Source organism: Sarcophilus harrisii, chromosome 1, assembly GCF_902635505.1.
Source record: "Sarcophilus harrisii chromosome 1, mSarHar1.11, whole genome shotgun sequence".
Classification (NCBI taxonomy): Eukaryota; Metazoa; Chordata; class Mammalia; order Dasyuromorphia; family Dasyuridae; genus Sarcophilus; species Sarcophilus harrisii.
In genome coordinates this window covers 536,542,439-536,555,289 of record NC_045426.1, presented here as the reverse complement: position 1 = coordinate 536,555,289, position 12,851 = coordinate 536,542,439, and the positions used below count along the sequence as shown (strand labels likewise).

Here is a 12,851-nt window from a genome sequence, read left to right as displayed (position 1 = left end):
CAGAATGACATACAGTCCCCTTTGAGATCATGGCGCTTAAGGACAGATGAAGGAATTAACATGTTTAGTTTGAATAAGAGAAGCCTTAGAGAGGATATGATAGCCATTTTTAATTATCTAAAGGACTATTATAAAAATAAAAAAGTCCTAAGTATTTAGTTTTATTCAAAAATAGATCAGACTATCTTAGATATCCATTACTAGAGTAGATATCCATTGCTGGAGGGCCAAGCTAGAAAATGAGGTTAGATGACTATTTGTAAGGATGTTGTGGAGAAGAATCTAATTCAAATCCAAATTGTACTAGATGACCTCTGGAAACCTTCACATTTTGACTTTTTTTTAATTTTATGATTCCTAGTAGAACATTAGGAAATGTTCACACAGAGACAATAAAGGAATAAATAACTCTGGAATACATCATGAACTAGTGGGTTTAACAAGAGATCTGAGAGCCAGCCTCAGAGTTGCCTTTCTATAACAAAATGAGATTTTTATATTTTAAATAAACAACAATCTCTCCACTGCACCTCCTGAGCTATGCCCTGAATGATGAATTCCACTCAGCTTTGGCCCCACTGTTCCAGTACTTTGTTGTCCAGATAAGCTAGTCAGTCAGCAAACACCTAAATGGCATGCTTTATCTAACTGGCCACAAATGCCACATTCTGTCTCATATCCCACCCAAAATGTTCTATCCTCTTCTGCCATCCCACACTTGCCATCATTTGGCTCTGGGAAAAATAATCAAATCAATACAACCATTGTTTCATTGTTCTTGAAAGAACTTGTCAAGTGATTTGCTTCTGGCTCCACTCCCTCTCCTAATGGGGTGTGTTCTTGTTTGTCCTCCTGAAGACAACTATAATATCATGGAGGTAATGGCATGGCTTGTAAATGAACTGGATTTAAGTGAGGGAGGGCTGTGCAAAGTCACCTGCCTCATTTACCCCTTCAGGGCCATCTGGATCCAGTGGCCAGATATAGACCAAGATGACTAGAGATGGCCCTGGATAAAATGGGAGACCTGGGTCTTTTTAAGCTAACAGGTCTCAGTTTAATTGAGGTCACACTCATTCAGTGATTAAGGCTAGGTAGTAATTTTTCCCCTCCCAGATTCATTCCTTATGGTTATCCCAAACCAAATGTCCTTTTCTAACCACCCATCCTTTATATGCCTTATCTTTCACTACTAGAACATAATGCTAGTGAGAACTTTGTTTTCATATAAATAAATATACATATATGAAGATATAATATATAAACATATATGTGTATGTGCATGTATATATCTATTTCCACTGCTTAGTACAGTGCTTGACACAATATTTTTCACTAATTCAATCTCTTACGTTTCTAAAAAATAAGAAAGTATTTATCTGTTGAGGATATTTATTTATAAAGCTTTTAAAATATTATATAAAATCTATAATGAAGATTTTTCAAGAGTACAGCTAATCTATACTATTCCTTATTAGGTTCATCTTTTGCACCAAACTCAATGGTTATACCTAGACATGGGTCCTCAAGAGTTTACAAAATACTACTTGTGTAAACACATAGCATGTAAGTGTCTTCCCTAATCCATAAAGAAAAACTGAGTGCTAAGAATGACCATGTAGGATTTATACCCAGGAATGCAAAACTGGTTCAATAGTAAGAAAATTATCAGCATAACTCACTATATATCAATAACAAAATCAACAGAAATAATAGGATTATCTCAATAGGTGCAGAAAACACATAAGTATGACAAAACACAGCACTTATTCCTATTTAAAAAAAAAATTCTGGAGAGCATATTAGAACCTTTCTTAATATGACTACCAAGTGATTGTCCAAATACTCCTTGCCTAGGGGAAACAATCAAGATGTAGGTTGTTTCCTGAGAGTTTTGTACCTGAGGCACAAAAGAGAACACCTTAAATTTGAAGAATGCTACCTATTTCTTATGAGTCATATAAAGTCAAATAATAGTACTAGAAGAAACCTATTAGAGGTTATAACATTCTGGCATAAAAACTAAATTTGAATTGTAGGCATAATCACAAGAGGAATGGGCTACCTCAAAAAATTGTAGAGGTCTTTTTATTACAGATCTTAAAGCAAAGGTCATATAATCAATCTATAAACAAGCATCTATCAAATATCTATTATATGTCAGGTACTGAGAAAGCAAGAAGAAAATTGAAACAATCCCTAATAAATATGATCTATCTGGGAGGGCAAATATATGTGTTTATAAGTATAATACAGAATATAATAATAAAAGTTAAATCAATAGCACTCTAAGGTTTATAAAACATTCTACATATACCATATCTCGAGATCTTCACAACAACAATGGGAAGTAGATTCTTTTATTATCCCCTTTTTTCATATGTTAAAATGGAATCTGAGAGAAATTAAGTGACTTGGTCAAAATCTCATATCCAGTATCTGAAGCAGAATTCTAATTTGGGTTTTCCTGACTCCAAGTCCAATGGCCTAGACTATAAGGTACTACACCAGTTATCTATACACACAAACACATACATATATACACCCTACATGTATATAAGGAATGGATGTATGGATGAATGGATGGATGAAACTGATTTCCTATTCCTGGTAGTCTTCAAGAGGTCAGATATCCATTTGTAAAAGATAGTACAGAAGAGATCTCTGAGACTGCAAGGTACTCCAAAGGACTTCTTAGGCAACCAGGTAGAAAAGTAGAGTAGAGGCTGGAAGTCAAAAAGACTAGTGTTCAAATCTAGTTTTAGTTACATAATGGCTCTCCACGCCAGTTTCCTCAGATGTGAAATGGGGGAAATAATAGTACCTATTACACAGGACTATTATGAGGATTAAATTAAATAATTTGTAAAACACTTAATACACTGTATGGCATATAGCAAGTGTTAAATAGAAGTTTATGTCCTTGCCTTCCACTTATGAAATTTTGTGATTCTGTGATTTCTTTTGTTAAATGGAAATTTTGCTGGACAAAATATTACTTCAATAAATGAGTGCTTCACTCAAGCTTGAAAATCTATTTTAAAGAGATTCTTTTGTTGGAGTATTCATTGTAATGAAATTGAACCTATATGAATAAATAATGTAGCAGGTAAGGCAGTAGAAAGTTATAATCAATATAGGAATGAAAAAATTCGAGTTGTCTGACAGTTTGTTATGGCTGCAATGGGCATTAATAAATCACAATCCTACTTGAGTTTATCAGTAGAAACCATCAAATTGCTCAAATCCTCTTGCTTGTTCATGCGTTCCTTTCTTTTAGTATCCAACATTCTACCAGACAACCTCTTTAGAGGATTAGAGCAAGGCTAATCTAAAGGTTAACATGAACAAAATGTGTTTTTATTTTTAACTTCAGACAATGTTTTGACTGGCAAATATGACTCTGCCTAATACTGTTCCATAAAGTGAACCAGTGATGCTCAGATTCCAAAGCCTTCATGATTCTGTGATTTCTAAGATGTATTACAGTAAGGCTTTATGCTTGAGGCTCTGCTGAAAAACAATTTGCTGGCTGAATCTATTACAAAGCTCAAGAGCATGACTGCTTAAGGGGAAGTCATCCAAGCAAGATCATAATATTCACAAACTCCTTTACCAGTACTGCACCTGCGACATATCATTTAGGAAGATTCAATATCCTAAATATCATAGGTTTCATGAGCACTATCATTCACACTTAAGTGAGAGCAAGCTGGGACCTCTGCTGAAAAAAGAAAATATATATATATAATGCTTGCCAAAGCTTAAACAAAACAGAATTGTACAGTACAACTAGGTTACTTAGTTCAGTATTTCAATAGCATCTATGATCTTATCTTTTTATATACTCCCTAAAAAGATCCATACTGAGACAAATTCATGTGTAACCATCCTGTGTAATTATTGTTCATATGCTCTCACTACATCTTTCAAAAGCTGTCTAATCATCATGCTCTGGAGGGCTTCCCCTATTCTATACATGTTGTCCAGAAGCCATTTGAAAAGGGAAACTGTGTATCAGTCATTCTTGAATCTCACCACATGATCCATTAATTTTTTTTCTGAAAATACTTCTCTTATTAGATAATTTATACTACTTCCCCTGCAAAATTCTTGGTTTCTAATGTGTTGAAGCCTGCTTATTACCAAGATATGTCTCTCCACTGCCCATAAAAATATTAGAACTGAAAGGGGCTTTAAAGATCATTTAATTCAACAGTTCTCAGTTTCTTACTGTGATAGAATCTTTTTTAAAGAGAACTGCCAATTATTTTGAATGAACAAATAATAATAAAGATAATATCAGCTTTCTGACTGGGAAAAAAAATCTTTGCTTTAAATTAACTCTGATAAAGGTTTGATATATAACTAACAGAAATAAATAAAACCAAAAGCTATTCCCCAATAAAAGCATGATCAAAGGATATGTGAAAACTGCCTACTATTAGCGACAATGTGAGAAAAAATTCTGTATCACTAATACAAAAAATGCAAATCAAAACGAGCCTGAGATTTTACTTCATGCCCCCTCATACTGACAATGATGGCCTATTAAAGGGAACAGTCTATATTAGAAGAATTGTGGAAAGATATACACTACTGCTTTATAGGTTGAGCAGTACATGGTTACAGCCATTTTAGAGAGCAATTTGGAATATGCATATAAATGTCAACTAAAATATCCATACCCAGAGAGCCCACTGTTAAGACTAGAACTAAGGAATCACTAAAAAAAAAAAAAATTTCCATATATACCCAAAAATTATAACAGCACTTTATGTGAAAGCAAAGAAGTAGAAACAAAGTAGATACTCAGAAATTGGAAAAATAGCAAAACAAGTATGGTATATTAATGTAATTAATTATTATTGTGCTATGAGCAACAATTAATATGACATACAGAAAGAAACATGAAAAGATTTATGTGATCTAATTCAGAGTATAGAAAGAAGGACCTAGGAAACAATATATACATTTACAATAATGTAAATATGTAAAGATCAACAACTACAGAGCAAAATTGAATGTTGCAAAATGATTAAGAGCTTAGCCTCAAAGAAGATATGTGAAAACAACCTCCCAGAAGAAATCCAGATAATATAAAAACAAAAGATATGAGTAAAATCTATTTTTAAAAGGACAAAAAACCTTAAAATAGTGTTTTTTTAATTATCTATTACAGTTTGTTTAAAAAATTATCTTTTCAGAAGTTCCAAATCCATTACAAATTTAATGCTGTAATATCAGTGTCTATGATTTTTATATCACTTTCATGTGATCCCCTCACTGTGTAAGGTTATCTCACAATAATTTTCATTTTATCATTTACTTACACAAAATAAGATTTTATAGTATTGCTTCAGGTCACATTTTTTGTTTAAAACACTGAAAAGAACTGCTTTCAACTGGTCATATTTTATTTGTAAACACTTTTTTATCTCAATTTTATCAAAATCATTGAACTGCTACTTAACATTTGGTAAGATAATAGCCACTGCAAAAATCAGGCTCTTTAAGAGCAAATTCAAACTGATATTAGTAGGTAAGTTAAACTCCAGAACTCTTTGGACAACCTTGTTGTCCTGAGCTTGATAGAGCTCAATTTTAGAAACCTTTGGACTAGTCTTAAAGTCCTAACTTTCTAGATGAAGAAATTGAGGCCTAAAGTGTTTAGCATACTTGTCCGTACTTGCACATAAATAATGCAAAATTAGGACTAAAATTATAAATCCAGTGATTTTCAATTCTGCTCAATTGTCTCTCAGTCTGGTACCATCTTTCCTTAGCAGATACAAGAATGAGTCAGGGAACTCATGCTCTTTTTAGCAGAAAGGCAATATTTTTTTAAACTGTTGATTAGAATTTGAATTTCCTCTTGAATCCCTTCCACTTTTACTATTATAGCAAATAACTCAGAATCAGTAGAATGGTAAAGGGGAAAAAAATGGAACATTTTGCATCAAAAGTACATGAAAACTCCATACTCCTTGAGGTATTCAAGCTTTTAAAAACAGATAAAGCTTTACTTTTAATCTATGATAGCTTGTGATTTTTAATGCTATTATACTATTATACTTTAAGATAAAGAACTGCAATAAGCTATTCTTTCCCTTCCCTCCCTTTTATCTTGGCTAGCTCACCAAATTGAGAGACTCCTAATGCTGAGGTAATGAAAAATATATACTAACACCTTTCGAGGCAAATACAAAACACTAAACATATGGATGATTATGCTCAGTTATCTGAATGATAATTCAACATGATCATTAGTGATTTAGTTACACTGAAAATTGTAGCTAGTGTCATTTCTGAAATAATTGTTACTATACTGTAGCAGTGGAAAGCATCAAAAAATATTCGCTGGCTAGCCAGGTTGATATTTAAATGAAGCACTAAAAAATGTATTTCACATCCAGCTTCATCAATCACCACCCGATCTCATATTACTTCTTGGCTTACCAAGAGAAAATAGGATTTGTTTCCCTAAAGAAATATGTCAACGTTCGGCTGCTTTACCCTTCCAGAGAGAAACAAAGTCAACAAAGAAAAGAAAATAAGATACAGGGTGCCATCTACCGACTGTTACCCAGCACTGCTCATTAAATGTGTGTGTCTGTGTGTGTGTCTCTGTGTGTGTGTGTGCCATACAGCAGCACCAAAAAAAAATAAAAATATAAAACAGATATCTGAATACAATGGGAGTGGGCATTTGTAATACTAATTCAATAAGTGAAACTGTTTTTTACATAAGCAGCTTCTGAAGCTGACTTAAAGATTTCCTTTGTAAACAAATCCTAGAGAGAAGGTCACTGTAACTCAACTTCTCTCCTGGCTGACACTGATTAGTATTCCCTTCTCTTTTCTCTTTCCCTCAGGCTGTGGCAAATAACCAAGAATGGCCATCAAACCCAAACCCCACCCCCTGCCTCTCTCTACTTTTTCCACTTTATTTCAAAGTTGGGTAAGAGAGGATCTAAGATAGCAAGACTAAGTGAGTTGCTGAGAAAATATAGGGAAGGGATAAATAGCCCCCTAAAGAGGACAGCCGGGTGATTCAATAAATAGAGTTGTAAAACCTGGAGTCAGGAAGACTCATCTTACTGACATCAAATCTGGCTTCAGATATGTATTAGCTGCGTGACTTTGGGTAAATCACTTAACCCTGTTTGCCTCCATTTTCTTGTCTATAAAAAGAGCTGGAGAAAGAAATGGCAAACCAGTATCTTTGCTAAGAAAACCTCAAATAAGGTCACAAAGAATGGAAGATGTCTGAACAATAACAAAATCCCCTAAAACTTTTTTTCCTTTCTACTATATCCCTTCCCATTTCTTCATCACAGTGATGAAATGCCCAGCAAGACATTCTGGGTCTACTATTCCTCTGACGATAATGATGATGATTAAAACTGATATTTATATAATGTTTCTTTCCACTATCTTGTGAAGATGGTCTGCAAATATTACCCACAGTCAAACAACTAATAACTTTAAGAGGTCAGATTGAACACAAGAACTCTTGATTGCATAATCAACACATTTTCCACTATAAACACACTAAATCTGACAGACAAATGAATCTTGCTTCAATTCTTTGTTGTACTCTGATACACCATTAGCACCTATGTAAGTCCCTATGAGTAGAGAAATGAAAAGAATGATTCTAGTGACAGGAGAAACCTGCCTGAAGTACCTTGCTGATGACCTCTAAGAAGTCTAGGATCACTTTCCACCCTTAAGATCTGAAGAGGTCCCCATCTCCAATCCACATTACACCTAGATACCAACTCTCTCCCAACTCCTACACTTTTAGGCATCAGGGTCCCTAACTTTGGTGAAACCATGTATGACCAAGATTTAGCAGGAACCTAATCTAACAGGTTAAAGCAATGATGTGAAGCAGGAAAAGGTAAGAAAAAAGGAAGTTCCCAATTGCTATTCTTACTGCATAGGTAGGTAATAATGTAATCCTGGCCTCCTAAATGGAAACAATGCATTTTTCCCACAAAAACATCACTTCTCAGAGTGACTGGTTTTTTAACCTATTAGTACAATTTACTTCAATTCTAAGAACAGACTCAGAAGCACAAGATGATATACAACAGTGTTTCCACAAGAGAATGCATCCTGAGCTAGAAACAACTTATTTACTTGAACTGTTGGAACACAATTTAAACATAAATCAGAAAATACTTATAGTTTCCTTTTCAAGTTAAAAAGATATTATGGATATGTGCTGTGAATAATATAAATACAAATTAATTCTTTGTTTAAAGAATTTTACTCTAGATATCCATGTGAAATAAGTAATGCAAATATCATTATGCCCATATTGATGAAGTGACATATTCAAGGTTATAAAGTCAAGTAAGAATCAGAGCCAAGATTTCAACCCATGTCTTTTTAACAAACTCTAAGTCCAGGACTCTATAACATGGCTACATTCAAAACAAAAACACAAAAACCTAATTTATGAATTAATAGTCATATTTTTGAAAGAGAATTTTTTAGTGAAAAGTAATTTGTTAAAAGTTGACATAACAGCTCCATTTTATTCTTTATTTGCTGGGTTTATTATTGTTCCTACTATTCAACTCATTTCAGTCATGCCCAACTCTTTCTAACTCCATTTTGAGTTTTTTTTAGCAAAGATACAAGAATGGTTGCCAATTTCTTTTCCAGTTCATTTTACATGTGAAGAAACTAAGGCAAATAGGGTTAAGTGACTTCCTCAGGATCACACAGCTAACAAGTTTCTGAGCCAGAATTTGAACTTGGGTCTTCTTGCCTCCAAGCCTGGTTCTCTATGCAATACGCTATTTGCCAAATTGGGATAGCTTAAACAAATTTCCCTTTCAACTCTCTTCTTCCTAATTTATGACTACAAAATAGAACTTAGGGGGATTTCATTCTAGGAGGTTGTCCCCTTCTCTTTACTCTATCTGACAGGTCTCAACACATGTATGACTGGCTGATAAAGATGTCATGGGCTTCTGAGGGAGAAGAAGTTTGTAATGTAAATAGTTATGTCAAGAAAAAGGATAGAATACATAGCCTCGAGTCAAGAAGACTTGTCTTCCGGAGTTCAAATCTGTCCTCAGATACATACTAGCTGTGTGATCTAGCTGTGTGATCCTGGGTAAGTAACTTAACCATGTTTGCCTCAGTTCCCTCATCTGTAAAAGTGAACTGGAAAAGAAAATAGCAAACCACTCCAGTATCTTTGTGGGAACAACAACAATAACAACAACAACAACAACAACAACAACAAATTGAATGACAAAGAACAGGACTAGGCTGAAACAACTCAACAAATTAACAAAACAAGGACACATTCTCTTTTCCTTATTAACAATTTAAGCATCCTCTTTTTGGTAACAAATACCTTTTTCATCTAAATGTTCAATTTTCCCTGACCAAACTACACATCCTTTTGTCACTCTCTGGCTCAAGTAGCTTGGAGGGGAGGATTTGTAAACATCACCTACTGAATTATTGGACACACATTTCCATCAACTGTTAGTGGGATGTGTCACACTCCTGAGAAAGTAAATAAACTACAGTTTCCCAATCTGTCTTTATGATGTCCTGGTTTATTTATTGGCAGTAGTCAGTACCCTCCAAATAATTCTTCCACACATTCCACACATAATTCTTCATACACAACAAAATTTTCTCTTTTTAAATTAAAATTGAATGGATTGTTTTAATGCAAAAAATTTCAAAAAGGCTTTTAAAGATAAAAAATTTTTAGATTTTTATTAAGATCATACATTTTTATCCATTGTCACATGTCTTTCATGAATTACCACGATTCCTCATTTAGTAATCAACCCACCAGTGAAGAATGTTTCTATACTCAACTAGGATACCCCTCACACTGCACACTCAGTCTCTCATAGGCAGTTTCCATTATGGAAGAACCTATCTAGGGCTCATGCACTGGTGGCATTGTTTTAATGAATTTGGATTCACCTACATAGTTATGTAGTATGGGCAAGGTAATACCAAATGGATAACCCATGGATTGTACTGCCACCTCTGTAATGTTAAAAAGATGTAAAAGACTGTTTGTAATGGCAGCTAGATGGCACAAATGATAAAGCACCAGCCCTGAAGTCAGGAGGACCTGAGTTCAAATCTGTCCTCAGACACTTAACATTTCCTAGCTGTGACCCTGGATGAGTCATTTAATACCAATTATTGCAAAAAAGAAAGAAAGAAAGAAACAAGAACAAGAAGAAGAAAGAAGGAGGAGGAGGAGGGGGCGGGGGAGGAGGACTGTATGTTAAGTGGTTGGAGATTTATGAAAGAGAACAGATAAGCACTAGACAAGATGAGAAGACATGGATGATTGTAATGCCCACTCACTATTGGAGGGACCGCTCATCTGGATGAAATCACATAACCTCTGAAGTACTGAAATACTAGAAGTAAAGGTACCATTATCCAAGTTTTTTGTCTTGAATATTCAGTTTAATTTTGTTTTCTTCTTTCACAAGAATAATAACCTTCTGAGACATCAGTAATTAAATGTATTTTTGAAAATGAGATTCAGTATTCAATCTAGCTGACAGCTAGGTGGTGCTATGGATAGAGCTATACTTAAGAATCAGGAAGAATCAGAATGAGTTTAAAGACAACCTCACTTGCTAGCTATGGAAATCTTTTTGCATATTCAGAGTTTTAATTTTCTACCTCAATTTGTCTGAAAAATGAAGGTAATAATAGTACCTTCTTTCAAGGATTGTTATAAAGATGAAATTAAATAATAATTTTATATGTTTTGCAAATCTTAAAGCACTATATAAATGTTAGATATTATTACATACATATTCTTGTGTCTGATTGGTAAAATAAAAAAAAAAAAAAACAACAGCAAAAGAAGTCTTTTTTTTTTTGCTCAGGGTCTTACAATTAGCAAACTTTGAACTCAGATCTTCCTGATCAAGTCCAGCACTCTATGCTCTATGGCACCTACCTTCCTTAACAAGGAATGATTCACCTGCCCTTCTTATTTGAAAACAATCTAATAGTAGGCAGCCACTGACTTTCTTTTGGGGGCAGTCCAAAAGAAGTTTTTATTTTCCGAAAAATTAAAAGGACAGAGATATAGGGAGAAGACAAATATAGAAACTGAGATATCCTATGTCCAGCACTTGGCAGCAGCTAAATGACTCAGTGGATAATATGTGGACCTGAAGACAAAAAGGTCTGAGTTCAAATCCAAACTCAAACACTTACTAGCTGTGTGATCCTGGGTAAGTCATTAACCTCTGTTTACATTAATTCACTGGAGAAGAAAACGACAAAGCACTCCATAATCTTTGCACTGGCTTAGATGGTACAGTGGGTCACAAAGATTTGGACACAATTGAGCAACTGAATGACAAATGCTACAGCACCTGGTATTATCCTGATTGCTCAAAGCAATACCATCCTATGAAGAGCTGCACTGAGTGTTCTACATTTCTTACATTAAATCAAGGGGAAACTATTTCGGAAACTCATTCTGTGAACAGAAAAGACCTTATTCATTTAGCTCTTGAATGGGACCAAATGAACTTCCAAAGAAACTTTCCTCTGGGAGTGGAGAGAGGAACAGACTGGCTTCCACTCAGAATGGGCTTCTTGCCCAGGAGCAGTTGTGTCTGGAGTTCTAATAGAATGTATTGTGTATATCTATGCATCATGCAGACTAATGATTCTGCTTTTTTTGCTGTTCATTTAATCTAACAGAATGTTTATTATAATATGTCCTTGAGTTAAAGGTAAATCAATGAAGCACATAGGAGCATAAAGGATGAAAGGAAGTTTTCCTTGTAGATTGTAGCCCCTCCCTTGAGCTTTTCTACACAAATCTATCCTAGATCAATGAAACAAGCATTGCCACCCATAGTTAAAGGAAGAGATGCAGCAGCTCCCTCAGAACCATTTTGGTAGCTGCCATTGAGTGCCCTCTGGTGTTGAATGGTGTGCATAGTAGCAGGGGATGAATATCTGAAAACATCTATTCATCACTATGAAATCTGTCATAGTGTCCCCTGCATAGCTACATGCAAAATGAGGAATTGGCCTAGATAATCTCTATTGTTACATTCCAACTCTAAAAATCCTATTTTATCCCACAACTTGGAGGGGAAAAAAAAGTCTTACACTTGTTTCCAAAGTTCAATTTATTAAAGCTGTAGTATTTTCTAAAATGAATTTAGAAATAAGGACACCAAATAACTTTCTTTGAATCAGAAGCTCCAAGAATAAGATATAAAAACTAAATATGCAAAATGACCTCTGGTAAAACAAAGAAGGAAAGAAGAAAGGGTTTGGGACTTTAAATTATTTGTCAGGCTTGTGCATCTCTCATATACGATTATTATCATAAAGTCCTCATTTATCAAAATTTTTAAGAAACAGAGTGCTCTTTTTGACTGAAACTTCTGATTAACTAGGGATTAAACACAAAATTCTTTTTATTTCAAAATTTATTAAAATTTGTCATATTACCAGAGCCCACAGTCACCTCATCCCCTGCCTTTTTTGAGTCCTTCCCCTGAGTATTCTTTCAACTAAAAACCCAAAAGGGAACTCAGAAACTCATGTTATCCTGGCCAGAATCTATATTAAAGCTTTTTATCATCCTAAACTTAATATTCATAAACTCTGCAATCCCCTGGCACTCCCAAAGTGGTTGTCAATTAGGTTACATATCTCTATCTACCACATACATTCCTTCTATGTTCACCCTCTCTTCTCTTTTTTATCATGTCATCCTTCTTGCCTAGCCAGTCCCAAAGTTCTGACTCAAGACCTCCTTCTCAACCTTCTGTCTTTACTCTCTTGAAGCCACTCCTAGA

At 34.5% G+C, this 12,851-nt stretch overlaps 1 protein-coding gene across 7 annotated transcripts in view; it reads right to left on the bottom strand.

Annotated features, from left to right (window-relative positions):
- DCDC2 (doublecortin domain containing 2) overlaps positions 1-12,851 on the bottom strand; it is a 250,189-nt gene that overhangs the window by 137,132 nt on the left and 100,206 nt on the right. The gene's annotated exons all lie outside the window — the stretch shown is intronic.